The sequence below is a fragment of the Dermacentor silvarum genome, chromosome 4, assembly GCF_013339745.2.
Source record: "Dermacentor silvarum isolate Dsil-2018 chromosome 4, BIME_Dsil_1.4, whole genome shotgun sequence".
Classification (NCBI taxonomy): domain Eukaryota; kingdom Metazoa; phylum Arthropoda; class Arachnida; order Ixodida; family Ixodidae; genus Dermacentor; species Dermacentor silvarum.
Window position 1 is genome coordinate 175,675,417 of NC_051157.2, and position 13,908 is coordinate 175,689,324.

Here is a 13,908-nt window from a genome sequence, read left to right on the forward strand (position 1 = left end):
TCTCGCTGCTTACGTTCATGTACACTACAGTTCTCGCTTATAACAATCGCCGATATAACGAATTATTGGTTTTAAATGGCCGCATTTTATTGCATTTCTGATTTTCTGGCCATGCCTGTTCAAGCTGCGTCCACATATAATGAACATATTTAATAGCACCGTACTGTTAAAACAAACATGTCAAATCCGATCGCAGTAAAAGGAGGTTGGACACCAAGTTCTGAAGTTTGCAATTGTGACGGGACTTGGCGCATCCTCTGCTCCAGTTTAGTCATGACGAAGACATAACTGCAAAGATGAGTGAGTGCTGCACGTGGATTTCAGAAGCCTCAAGGAAGTTCACTCTTTTTCAACCATGCAAGGGTAATCATGCTTTCAAGGCATTTCTTCAGTGTGCTTCAGAACGAGGCCGTGCAGTGTATAATGGTGGTGGCCTTTGGAGACTGGCGCACATGCTCTCTCAGGTCACGTGTGCTCTGTTCTCAGTGTGACACTGCTTGTAATCTCGGAGGCTACGATGGCACTCGTTCTTGCACTGTTCTCTGCGTGGTACTGCGCCTATTTGAACCTATTTTTTGCTTTGTCCATCAATTTCCTTATTGCGAGGTTAAACTTTATAAAATATGACTGCTTGCTGCCCACAAGATGGGGAAACTTTATTAGTTTAGTAACACTTGCATGGTATTGTTATCCTTTACAGAAAGGTTAATTTCGTGGTAAGAGTGGGTCTAACCCGATTTTTATAACGCTTGTTCGAAGTGCAGAAATGGGAAATTATGGGGTTTTATCAGAAATCAAAGGACCTAACCTATACAATATTGTTTTATGCAAGTGTGTTTTAGTGTTACGATTACTTGTCAGAGAAAAATATACTTTCTATCTGTTGCAGGTACAGATTGGTGTGGGATTTGTAATGCCACTCAACAAGTGGCATTACATACTAAAGTGTACCTCCGAAGCCAAGTGCGCATTAGGTCTGGCACAGCACCTGTGGACACCAACACAAGCTGGGGAAAGAAGCCAGACTGGGCAGGCCTGCCGGACTATCTCTGATGCATCTGGGAAGCTTCTGGCAAGACCAGAGAAAGTGGCTGCTGTGAAGAGTAAGTGAACATTCACCTCATTTAAGAAACTTGACTGTATATCTGAAAGTTATCTGGATGAGTTAACGTTGATGTACACACAATGGAAAGAAATGCCAAAGAAAGAATGATGCGAGTGCCTATACATGTGTCTTTTTCTTAAGCCGTATATATGCACTGTCAAAGCAGCATAGGATAATTTCGAGATATTGGTTTCTTGCGAAAGCTGTCCGCAGTTTCCCCTATAATCGGTTTCAATGACAAGCAATCAAGAAAGTCAGGTGGCTACATGTGCCTTATTTGAGCATAAAAATGAGGAAAAAATTACTACACAAAGAAAACACCTCCCACATTAGTGGCATGTACGCTATGACATGGATAGTTAAGCATGACCTGTGTGAAGCTTCCTATAAATTTTCATGCCTGTCATCAGTGCCCTAAAAAATCAAGGTGCTGGGCATCATGCAGAGTTCTAGAACTCGCGGCCAGCCTGGATTAGAACGGATGACAACATAGTGTGGCTGTAACGCCTTGTTTTTCTGCGCAGTTTCAATTGTTTTATGAATGAAGTGCCGGTAACTCTTGTACTGCCATCTTGTCTGCTGCAAATACCGTTTGCTGCTAAAATGGTTTTTAGGAACAAACGAGCATAAGAGATTGCTCTGTATTTTAAGATGCTTCCTTAGGTTTTTTACAGTGAAGTTGTAGGCTAGCTTAGCAAGGAAGCTATACGGGGTTTTAAAAGAACACTAAAACATTGTTTGCCATCATTGCAGTTAAATAAAGCATAGAAACCAGCCATGACTACGGCTTGTACATAAAAAAATTTATGCCTACATGGCTAATGCTAAAGTTACGACCCACTTCCTCGCCTACTGCATGAAATACAGGCTGCGAGCAACAGGCTAACGGTAGCAGATGACAGAGCTAGCACCTTGCAGGTCTCCTGCATGCGTTAGAGACATCATAGGTTAGCAGCACGACGGTCTACATGGAAGCGAGAAAAGGGATAGGAAAGAGCGCTGACTTACAATTTTATTGCGCACATAACCAAGGTTTAAATACCACGCTAAGGACTCAAAAGGAAAAACAGAAAGGTAGCACGTGTTCAGGACTCAGCTTCCAACATACAATATGCAATCATGTGATTAAATATTGCACTTCTTTATCGCACAGTGACAATGAAGGGGCACTGACACAGCGCTCTCCAGATTTGTGAATTTCGAGCCCTTCAATAATTTATCTAGTATGTTTGTTTTTGTTTGACTGACAATTTGTGTGCTATGAAATAAGGGTTTGCAACGGTGGTCTCTGCAGTGAATACTAAGATGACCAGAAACGGAGTTGAAAACATGATTATTATGCTCCTTTAATCGTTCATTGAGACAGCGTCCCATCTGACCAATGTATTCGCGGCCGCGGGATAGAGGAATGTTGTAAACAACACCTATAGCGCACGTGACAAAACGGTTATTATGGTTGGTTCTGCAACAATTTTTACTTTCTTTAGGATTTCAATTGACCTGCCTGCAGAAGCGTGACAGCTTATGTGGTGCCGAAAACACATCAACACCAGCACGCCGACCAACTTTCTTGAGATTATGGGACAACGTGTGGATGTAAAGGATGACGGTGACTCTCTTCCTGGAAGTGGGAGAATCTGGGTTGCTAGCTTTTTCTTGCTTTTGCAAGCTTCCGGCTACTACGTCAGCAGACTGCCCGGGTAGCCCGATTGCTCATGTCTCCGGGCCTGTTTCCTGAAACTGGTTTCCATTAAGGGGTGACAGGACTTTGAAAGGGAATAAGTGAAGCATAGGCTAACGATTCCTCGCTTGATGAGCTTTGAATGGGCCAAGTTAAAAGGTAAAAGAGCTTTGCAAGCTCTGGGTTTATACATCCAGCACAGCTGGTTGTTCCTAAAAGTGAGTCTGAGGTCTAAACACCTAATCGAGTCGACAACTGGCAGTTCATGGGTTAAGACAAATGGATGAAGACATTCTTTAAACAGCGATAAAGCATCACGGCAGCTAGTTTCGACAGTGTCAGCATCAGTATCTAAAAGAACTAAAAAAATATCTACAAACCTAAAAACTTTTTCCACTAAGACTGAAGGCGTTTGGAAAGTGCACGGCCGTTAGTGGCTAGCAAGATGTCACTCAGCACGGGCGCCATGCATAAACCGATGCAAAATCTGTCCCTTTGTAGGTACGTCTTCCTGCTGTGCACATTCCGAACGCCTTCCGTCTTTCGTGTAAAAAAGTTTTTAGGTTTGTAGATGATTTTTTAGTTCTTTTAAATGCTGACGCCGACACTGTCGAAACTAGCTGCCATGATGCTTTATCGCTGTTTACAGAATGTCCTCATCAATTTGTCTTATCCCATGAGCTGCCAGTTGCCGACTCAATTAGATTTTGAGACATCAGACTCATTTTTAGGAACAACCAGCTGTGCTGTATGTATAAACCCAGAGCTTGCAAAGCTCTTTTACCTTTTAACTCAGCCCATTCAAAGCTCATCAAGCAAGGAATCGTTGCCTATGCTTCACAAATACCTTTTCAAAGTCCTGTCACCACTTAATGGGAACCAGTTTCAGGAAACAGGCCCGGAGACTTGAGCAATCGGGCTACCCGGGCAGTCTGCTGACATCAGTAGCCGGAAGCTTGCAAAAGCAAGAAAAAGCTAGCAACCCAGATTCTGCCACTTCCAGGAAGAGAGTCACCGTCATCCCTTACATCCACACGTTGTCCCATAATCTCAAGAAAGTTGGTCGGCATGCTGGTGTTGATGTTGTGTTTTCTGCACCACATAAGCTGTCACGCTTATGCAGGCAGGTCAACTGTAATCCTAAGAAAGAAAAAAAAAATTGCTGCAGAACCAACTATAATAACTGTTTTGTCACGTGCGCTGTACGTGTTGCTTACAACATTCCTCTATCCTGCGGCCGCGAATACGTTGGTCAGACGGGACGCTGTCTCAAAGAACGATTAAAGGAGCATAATAATGTTTTCAACTCCGTTTCTGGTCATCTCAGTATTCATTGCAGAGACCACCGTTGCAAACCCCTATTTGATAGCACACAAATTGTGAGTCGCAACAAAAACAAACATACTAGAAAAATTTTTGAAGCACTCGAAATTCACAAATCTGGGGAGTGCTGCGTCAGAACACCTTCATTGTCACTGTGCGATAAAGAAGTGCAATATTTAACCACATGATTTGCATATCGTATGTTGGAAGCCGAGTCCTGAACACGTGCTACCTTTCTGTTTTTTCTTTTGTGCCTTAGCGTGGTATTTAAACCTTGGTTATCTGCACAATAAAATTGTTGTAAGTCAGTGCTCTTTCCTATCCTTTCTCTCGCTTCCATGTAGATCGTCGCGCTGCTAAGCTAAGATGAAACTTTATCAACACTCCGTTCAGCCACCCTTGCGTTAGAGTCTAGCCAAGTCGTGGCTCTCGAAATCTGACAGAAATTTGGGTGCTTGAAGAGCAGACAAATTATGCGAAATTGGACGCAATAAGTCCTTCTGACGGGGCTTCTAATGCAGCTGCCGTATGACTTAACTTTGCAGTAAAGCCAACTTCCTGATGAGAAGAGGCGTGGCTTTGGCAAACACCTACTAAAATCCCATGCAACTCAGCAAAACAGTGTGATGCATGTGTATGCATTCTCACTGCAAATAAAGCTGCTCTGCCATGCGCGCTGGGTAGCATATTTGTGTGTAATATATGCGGCATTGTATTATTTGAAACTTGTTAAATCTTTTGCAGCAGATTTCCTTCATTCACTTATTACTACAAATGGTTTCAAAAACAATTAAATTCTATATTTATTGCGCTCTTTTAGACTGCCTGGAGAAGTACATCTGGGAACATCCGATGGGGCCACCAGCACCACCTTCAGAGCACCACCTTGCTTCTTTAAGGAAGCACCTTTGGAGCTTCACAGAAGCGGGCGCGAGGGCAAGCGAGTATGGAAGACGTGAATCGCATTAACCTATTGCATTTTTCAATAAAGTGTGAAGATATGGAACATATTATGGTGCTATACATTGATTCCTAATGGCATGAAATTGTAGCGACATACTTGGCCACATGTAGATACCGACTGCACACTTTGCAAGACTCAAGCACGCATGAAGATAACCCATCATGAGCTTCCCAAGTTCAATGGCTGCTCCTACGATTCATTACACAACTTGCATTTGACCTGATGTACCCACTGTTATACCCAGCATCCCACCCAGCGTGCCACCATCGCCCAGCATTCCACCCATCGCCCGGCATTCTACCCATCACCCAGCATTCCACCCATCACCCAGCATTCTACCCAGCACCCAGCATGCCCACCGCCCAGCATGCCCATTACCATAATCCACCGTGATCGATGTTGGATTCCATCATGCCCAGCATCGGGTAAATTTTCAATAGGGCACTACAACGTCTTTGTCCTTGCCATTGCTTGTGACATTATCCCCGGTGCTTGTTGTGGTCAAAATGGGTTATCACAGTTGTAAAGTTTGAGACGGGAAACATGTACGATGTCATTTCGTGGTGAGGCGGTTGATGAGGTGGATGCCATGGGAGATATCTCATAGGTGACAGGAGTCACCTGGCGCAGCACGTGGTAGGGCCCGACGTACCGCGACATTAACTTTTCACAGAAGCCGACACGACGAGATGGGAGCCAGAGAAGGACGAGAGAGCCCGGTAGAAAATCAGTATCCTGGTGCCGACGATCATAAATGGATTTTTGAGCAATCTGCAATGACGAGAGCCGCGCGCGGGCTACTGTGCGCGCGTCGAGCGCACTCGTGATGGCATCTTGCGCATAGGAAGTCGTGGACGTGGAGGCCGGATCAGAATGGAGCAAGGTGTCTAAGGGTAGTAAGGGGTGGCATCCAAAGAGAAGATAGAAGGGTGAGTACCGGCCGTTTCATGACGCGATGAGTTGTAGGCAAATCTGACAAACGGAAGCGCAACGTCCCAATCGTGGTGGTCTTCGGAAACGTACATGGAAAGCCTGTCGGTCAGTGTACGGTTTAGGCATTCGGTGAATCCATTGGTTTGAGGTTGATATGAGGTCGTGAAGTTGTGATGAGTAGCACATGATCGAAGTAGATCGTCAACCACAAGAGACAGGAAGCAGCGACCGCCATCTGTCAGTAGATGACGTGGAGCACAATGTTGGAGGATGACGTAACGTAGGAAGTCGGCTACGTCTGTGGCGCAGCTGGTTGGCAACGCTCGAGTAATTGCATATCGAGTCGTATAATCCATAGCGACTGCAATCCATTCGTTGCCTTTCGTGGAAATTGGAAAGGGGCCGAGCAAGTCCAGGCCCACTAGATAAAACGGCTCGGTTGGAACGTCAATTGGCTGAAGGAGACCAGCAGGTTTAGTCGCAGGTTTCTTGTGACGCTGACACAGGTCACAAGATGTTACGTAGCGGCGAACGGACCGATAAAGGCCCTTCCAGAAATAACGTCGTCGTATACGACCATCAGTTCTGGAGACGCCTAAGTGCCCGGAAGTTGGGGCGTCATGAAACTAGACGAGGATATCCCTGCGCAGATGATGCGGGACAACGAGCAGGAGTTCTGCACCCTAGGGGTGCATGTTGCGGCGGTAAGGAACGTTATCCTGAAGTAAGAACATGTTGAGGGAAGGGTCGAGGGTGCCGGATTGCAGACGGTCACTAAGAACGAGCAACGTTGGATCTCTACGTTGTTCGTCGGCCACATGGATGAAGTCTGTTATCGCCAAGACATAGGCTGTCAGGGTCCCGTTTCAGTCGAGTCGGATGGTTCAACGGGATGGCGGGAGAGGCAGTCGGCGTCATTGTGTAAATTGCCAGATTTGTACACTACCGAGAACGTGTACTCCTGTAATCGTAATGCCCAACGGCCGAGCCTCCCTGTGGGGTCTTTAAGTGTTTAGAGCCAGCAGAGCGCATGATGGTCGATTATGACCATGAACGGCCGTCCATATAGGTACGGCCGGAATTTCGCGGCAGCCCAGACGAGAGCTAGGCACTCCCGCTCAGTACTGGTGTAATTCTTTTCCGACAGTGACAGAAAATTACTAGCATACGCTATCACACGGTTGGCTCCATTTGTGTTTGTGCGAGGATAGCACCAATGCCACGGCCGCTTGCGTCGGTGCGAAGTTCTGTTCTAGGAGCCGAATCAAATTGAGGCAGCACAGCTGGTGAAGTGAGGGCAGAAATCAACGACGCAAAGGAAGACGCTTGGTCCATGCCCCAAGAAAAGGCCGCATCCTTTTTGAGGAGGCCCATGATGGGTCAAGCAATGTTCACGAAGTTGAGATCAAAGCGGCGAAAGTAGAAGCCGAGCCCAAGAAAGCTGTGTACTTCTTGCGTGGACCGTGGAACCGGGAACTAGCTGAGGGCACAGACTTTGTCAGCGTCTGGTTCGACACCAGTAGTGTCGACTAGGTGTCCAAGTAATTTGATTTGGCGGTGCCCAAAGGTGCGCTTAGATGAATTAAGCTGGATGCCAGCCCGGAGAAATATGTCGAGAATGGCTGACAGACGAGGGAGGTGGCTGTGAAAGCTCGGCGACAAAATGATGACGTCGTCCAGATAACAAAGACAGGTCGACCATTTCAGACCGCGTAGAAGAGTGCCCATCATGCGTTCAAAAGTTGCAGAAGCATTACACAACCCGAAAGGCATAATCTTAAATTGGTAGAAGCCATCGAGTGTGATGGATGCGGTCTTCACGCGGTCGCTGTCATCGACGGAAATTTGCCAGTATCCCGAGCGGAGATCTAGCGACGAGAAATATTTGGCACCATGGAGGCAGTCGAGCGCATCATCAATTCGTGGGAGGGGATGCACATCCTTCTTCGTCACCCGATTGAGGTGGCGATAATCGACGCAAAACAGCCAGCTGTTGTCTTTCTTTTCACAAGCACTACAGGGAATGCCCAAGGGCTAGAGGAAAGCTCTATAACATCTTTATCAAGCATTTTCTCTACCTCCTTTTGGATGACTTGGCGCTCAGAGTGAGACACTCGGTAAGGGTGCTTGTGAAGGAGGCTGGCGTCTCCAGTGTCGATGCGGTGGGCCACGACATGTGTACGGCCTAGTGGACTGTTCTCAACATCAAATACGTCAAGGTACGAAAATAGGACCCCACGGAGTGCTTCACTTTGGGAAGGTAAGAGGTAGGGGATATAATTTTGTCCAGAAGTGCCTGGGTTGGCGCCGGTATGACAGATTGCGTCACGGCCTCGGTGCCTGCAGCGAATGCATAAACAGCACATTCTTGCAGAGGTGACAGTTCGGCTAGTGAAATTCCTTGAGGAAGAACATGGAATGAAGTAGAAAAGTTGAGGACTGGAAGCAACGTTCTGTTGTTGGCAATAACCACTACTATATGAGGAAGTGCGATGTTGCGCGAGAGGAGGATCAGATCTGTGAGGGGAGCGACCACATATTCATCATCAGGGACTGGGGAAATGGTGAGATAAGGACGTAGGTAGCAGCCTGCGCGGGTAGTCGTAGAAACTCAACGGAACGTAGGCGAGTGTTACTTGATGCGGCGTCATCAGGACACAATGGCAGTTCGAGTGGCAAAATGTCAGTAGAACAATCGATGAGGGCAGAGTGGGCGCTCAAGAAGTCAATAGCAAGAATGACATCATGTGGGCAAGCGTCGAGAGCAGCGAAGAGAACTGAAGTGTGGTGGCCGGCAACAGTAACGCGGGCAGTGCACATACCAAGAAGAGGTGTTCGGGTGCCGTCAGCTAATCGCACAGTAGGAGAGACGGCAGGTGTCAGCACTTTGCGTAGGCGGCGTCGGAGCGTAGTACTCATAACAAATATGTGGGCGCCAGTATCAATGAGAGGAGTAACGGGCACGCCGTCGACGAGAACACCGAGCAAATTGAGTCTTGAAGTAGGGGTCAATAGAGGTTTTGCGGTCCTTGTCGTCAATGCAGTCTCACCTCCGGGAGCTGCACTGGCTAGTTTCCCGGGTGGTGTCCAGAGGAAGCCGGAGAAGGAGAGCGACGGCGTTGAGGGGAGCGTGACTGGCGACTCTGAGGGGACGGCGATTGGCTGGACTAGTGTCCTTGTGTGGCAATGTCGGCGTAGGACGATTCAGAGCGCGAAGAAAGACGGTGAGGATCACGGGCCGGAAGTTGGTCGTCGAGAAAAGATGTGCTGTAGTATGGGCCACGATCTTGATGGTGGTCACCGGGGAAGCTTGGTCGGTAATTCCGATGATTGCGGCATTGGCGTGAAATGTGGCCGATGCGATAGCAAGAAGAACAGATTGGTCAATCGTCAGGCGCCCTCCACTCAGATCGGTTGTGGTAGCGGGGTATGAACCCGGGAGCGGAAGCTGCAGCAGCAGCAACTTGGGAGGACTGGAAGCGCACATGGGCGGAGGGGCGTAACTGGTGTCTTGTGGAAATAGGACGTCCATATTTGCAACCTCCTGACGTACGACGGCCTGAATAAGGGATATTGTCGCCAAATGGTCGTGAGCAGGTGTCTGATAAGTGGCTGGAGCCATGGCTTCGAGCTCCTGGCGAACAATCCTTGCCAAGTTAATAGGCATCGAGAACGGAGGGGGCGTCACGGGAACTTCGCACGAGGAGGTCGCAGCTGTATTCGGGAGTCTGGTAAAGCGCTGAGTAATCCGCCTGCTTTTTGCTTGTTCAAACCGCCAGTGCTCTGTGATGATGGAGTCAACCGTGGTGCAGTGCTTACACATGAGGATATTAAAGGCATCGTCAGCTATGCGTTTCAACACGTGGCCAACCTTGTCCACCTATGGCATGTCTTTGTCAATTGTGCGGCACAAGGCTGGCGCGTCTTGGATGTATGCGACGTACGATTCCGTGGAAGTCTGAGCTCTGGCCGCCAGCTCGTACCGGGCTGTCATTTGTCACGCGGCCGATCGGCCAAACAATTCGCGCATCTTCTCCTTGCATACATCCCAACTCGTCAGTTCTTCTTCGTGCGTGTTAAACCACACGCGAGCCGAGCCCTGTAGGTAGAAAATGACGTTGGCGAGCATAGGTTATCATCCCACCTGTGGTGCTTGCTGACGCGCTCGTGCGATAGGAGCCAATCGTCGACGTCATTGGTATCCGTGCCGCAAAACGTGCCGGGGTCGAGGGGATGCGAAAGGAATACGGTTGCCGCTGCCGTGGGCTGCCATGACTGCGTACTGTCTTCGGCCATGGAGGCGGGAGAAGCGTGGCGTCCGCTCCTAAGATCCAGGGCCTGGTGGAATAGAGCCCGCAACCTCCACCAAAAAGATGTTACAGGGGGTATTTCATTAACAGTAAACGGCTAGCGCTTGTTTAGTCAAGACTGCACAGAGTGCACAGGTTCCAGCAGGTTTCAGTCCGACAAGAGAGCCTCTGACCCAGCCCCACTACAACGTATTTGCCTTTGTCATTGTTCGTGACAGTATTTATAATATTTGAATCAACCCAAATAAGAGTCCTAACGCATACACTTTCTACCTTATACACAAGAAATAAAAAGATCATGAATTATTCGAGCCTAAGAATAGCTCCTCACTTTTGACTGAATTGTCCACACCCGCAAACTATAAACTACCCAAAAATTATTTTTAAGTTATTTACTACTAAAAGCCGCGCATCCATTATTGTGTTGAAAGGTTACGTGTTTTTATTTCAACATATATTATAGCTTTCAACATAATTTATGTGGTCGTGAGCTTCACCTATGGTTCATAGTGCACAATTTTAATGCGATAGCATTAGAGGCCCCGTGCCGCAGAAAATCCGGCGTCGGAGTTGGTCTGGGCGTCGGTGTCCGTGGCCAAGAAAATCACCCCGAACCACGCCGACCAAGCAGGCCCTCCGCGTGGCGCAGAGGCGCTGGTGAACTGATCGAATTTGTCAAAGTAAAATGAGTCAGAAAAATCGTAAGCACGACGTAACCGGAACCTACAGACGTGACAGCGTCGGATTGTAATTTTGAATATACGAGAAAGCATAATTGTCGTACGCAGAAACTCAAATGCAAGCTCCTTCTCCAGCATTTCTCCCACTCATACAGCTGCGCGCCGCAGTTCGCTCCTTGCAAGTATACCATCCAGATGGCGCTCGCTACCTCGGTAGCCGCATGCGAAGGCGAAGTTGGAGAAAAAATAAAGGTGCAGTTGCCAGGAAGCCTAACAAGCAGCCAGAGACCTTTCAATGCTGCTATTGCGTTCCAATCTTAAAGACTAAACTTAAGCATCCGCCAAACATTTAAAAAACACATTGAATGAAAAATTTATTGGCCAAAAAATCAGCCTTCTGCGTAGACAATTGATGAGTTTACAATGAAATTTAACTAAGCTCTGGGCTATCAAACAAATATAAGCATAAATTTGCTTCAACTCTGCCCAGCATTTCTTAGACCTACAAGGGAGACCTCGGAAGCTGATCAATGCAAATTAGACTTACCAGAAACTCAATATATGCCGTTAAAGCTCTCTATTAGTTGTTGTTGAGAAATTAGAATTGCATACCGTGCTGATGTGTTCATAGCTGTGTTATGTTGGCATAGCTGCTGATGTGTTTGAAAGCGAAGCTGTTAGCCTCTAGTTGGTTGGGATTTTTCGCGGCGTCGTCCTCACGTAAAAAAATTCACAGAGGATTACGGTACTCCCTAACACCGATTTTGAGCGCAGCTGTTTCGGTGTTTTGAATTCGCAATATGTTGTGGCAATGAATTTGACTATGAACGACAGGGTGCTCTGGGCGGCGGCGCTGAGCCTGTGCTTGGGCAGCTTGTTTAGCAGCAGCGGCAGACGAAGCATTTCCATCGGTTGCGTCGCTCAATTCCTATTACGCTTTGCCATACCCTCCTCCGCTTTCCGCCTCCTTGCGCTGCACCACGGTGTGCGCTGCGCCCTACTCTCTGCTTTGCTCCCCGCGCTTCTTCTCTGAGCGATTTTTTCATCGCCCGCCGCACGCCGTCTTCGCCCTCATCTTTCGCTGTGCTAGTTCGCTCGGTTACGACGCCATAAGAGCTGCGCTCGAAAACATTACAGAGGCACTTAAGTCTCCTTACGTGCATTGAATGCGAAAGCGGCAAGTCTCTTTCGCGCGATACTTTTCACTTGGTCATGTGATCGAATTGGGCAAGTATATTTTGGGGGTGGGCCAGGTCAATTTTGGGATTGGGCCAAGTCAATTTTGGGAGTGAGCCAGTTTGGTGTCTAAACGTCAATTTTCGAATTGGGCAAAGTGAATTTATTAAGGTATGGCCCACCCAATATTTTGGGGTTGGTCAAGTCAATTTTGTGAGTGGGCGTGGTCGGCCGTGAACATGGGTCCACTCTATTTTCGAATTGGAAAAGTTTTGGGGGTGCAACCAGTCAATTTTGGAGCCGTACAATGCTTTCGCATTAAAAAAAGCCACCAGTGATTGAAGCGAAAAGTGCATACAATCTTTAGCAGCACGCATGCAACAGCACAGCATTCGTTTCAATAATGCACAAGCACAAAACAAGCACCCAAACCACATAATTGATAATAAGGCGCTGCTGCTAACACTGCGCATACGTTTCCGGGTAAAGATTGAGGTTGCGCAAGCCGCCGCGGAGACAGCAGCTTGCGAGGTAACTCATAGTCAGGACTCCTGATGAACAGCGTGAATACGAGAAGTGATAAATAAAAAAGAAACGGCAATACGACCAGCGGCGGTGCTGAGAAAATTACCATTACTCCCATAACTACCATTACTCTGAATTACCATTACACTAAGGCGATAAAGCATTGCATACTCCCCTCGGCAGTTTTTGTGGCGGTTTTCAACAGCTTCACTTAACATACACTTTCGCAGGGCCGTGATGGCGAGAAATTTTTTTTGTACTTTGCATCACAATTTCGTTCAAGTTTTTTGGAGCCTTACTGCCTGCTGGTACCTTTAGCATTCCTCGAATAATTTCAATCAAATTATCCAAATTTCCTTCGCTGGTAAAGTGAGAAAACCACTGATAAAGGGCCTCATTGTTACTCAACGCTCGAAAAAACAGGCAATCATGCAGTGCCGTTTAGCTGAATACGCTGCACTCACAAGCACGATCCAGCCTATGTGCTAGCTCGGTAAAAGTACAATGAAAGCGCGCAACTGGGGACTAGGATTATTCCTTCTGTGCACACAAGCATATCGAATTTTTGGAGCATTACGCTACCTTTTCAAGTTCTGCGGCACGAAACACACGCGCACCGGAAGCGCGTTCGACCAGGCGGCGGCGTCTGATCGCTCTTCGGATGTATCGACGGCCCATGCGTGTCCCGCACCTCAAGAGTCAGAAGGTCAGCAAAGAGTTTTACTTCAAAAACAATGAAGGCAATTGGAAGCACCGTATCGCTTTCCATTCCTGGGCATTAGCGTTGTGCGCACACATGTGGACATTCTTTGTGAAGCGCTGCGTGCAAGCCACGCCGTGCACGGTGCCTATATTTGTTTGAGCGAAACGGACAGCAAATGTCAAGCTAAAGCTACCTAGACCTTTCTTTCTGGGTGCTAAGAAAGGCCGACAGTCTTTCGTAGACTTCTAACATTGTTCAATATGGAGGTGCAACACCTAAAACGTTGCTGCTAGCGGGAAAGAGAGAGAAACTAGGTGGGGGAGGCAAGCAGCTTAACCGGAAGATATTCTGGTTTGCTAGCCTGCACTGTGGGAAGAGTTGGAGGAAATAGAAGACGGGAAGAATAGCGGATAGATAAAGCAAATGCACAAAAAATAATAGCGGAAGTGGGGAACGTCCGTGCGAACTATAGTTCCTCTAACAGGTCACTCGAACGCAAAATACCAAG

The 13,908-nt window shown here is 47.5% G+C and overlaps 1 protein-coding gene across 1 annotated transcript in view; it reads right to left on the reverse strand.

Annotated features, from left to right (window-relative positions):
* LOC119450778 (uncharacterized) overlaps positions 1-13,908 on the reverse strand; it is a 164,832-nt gene that overhangs the window by 123,850 nt on the left and 27,074 nt on the right. The gene's annotated exons all lie outside the window — the stretch shown is intronic.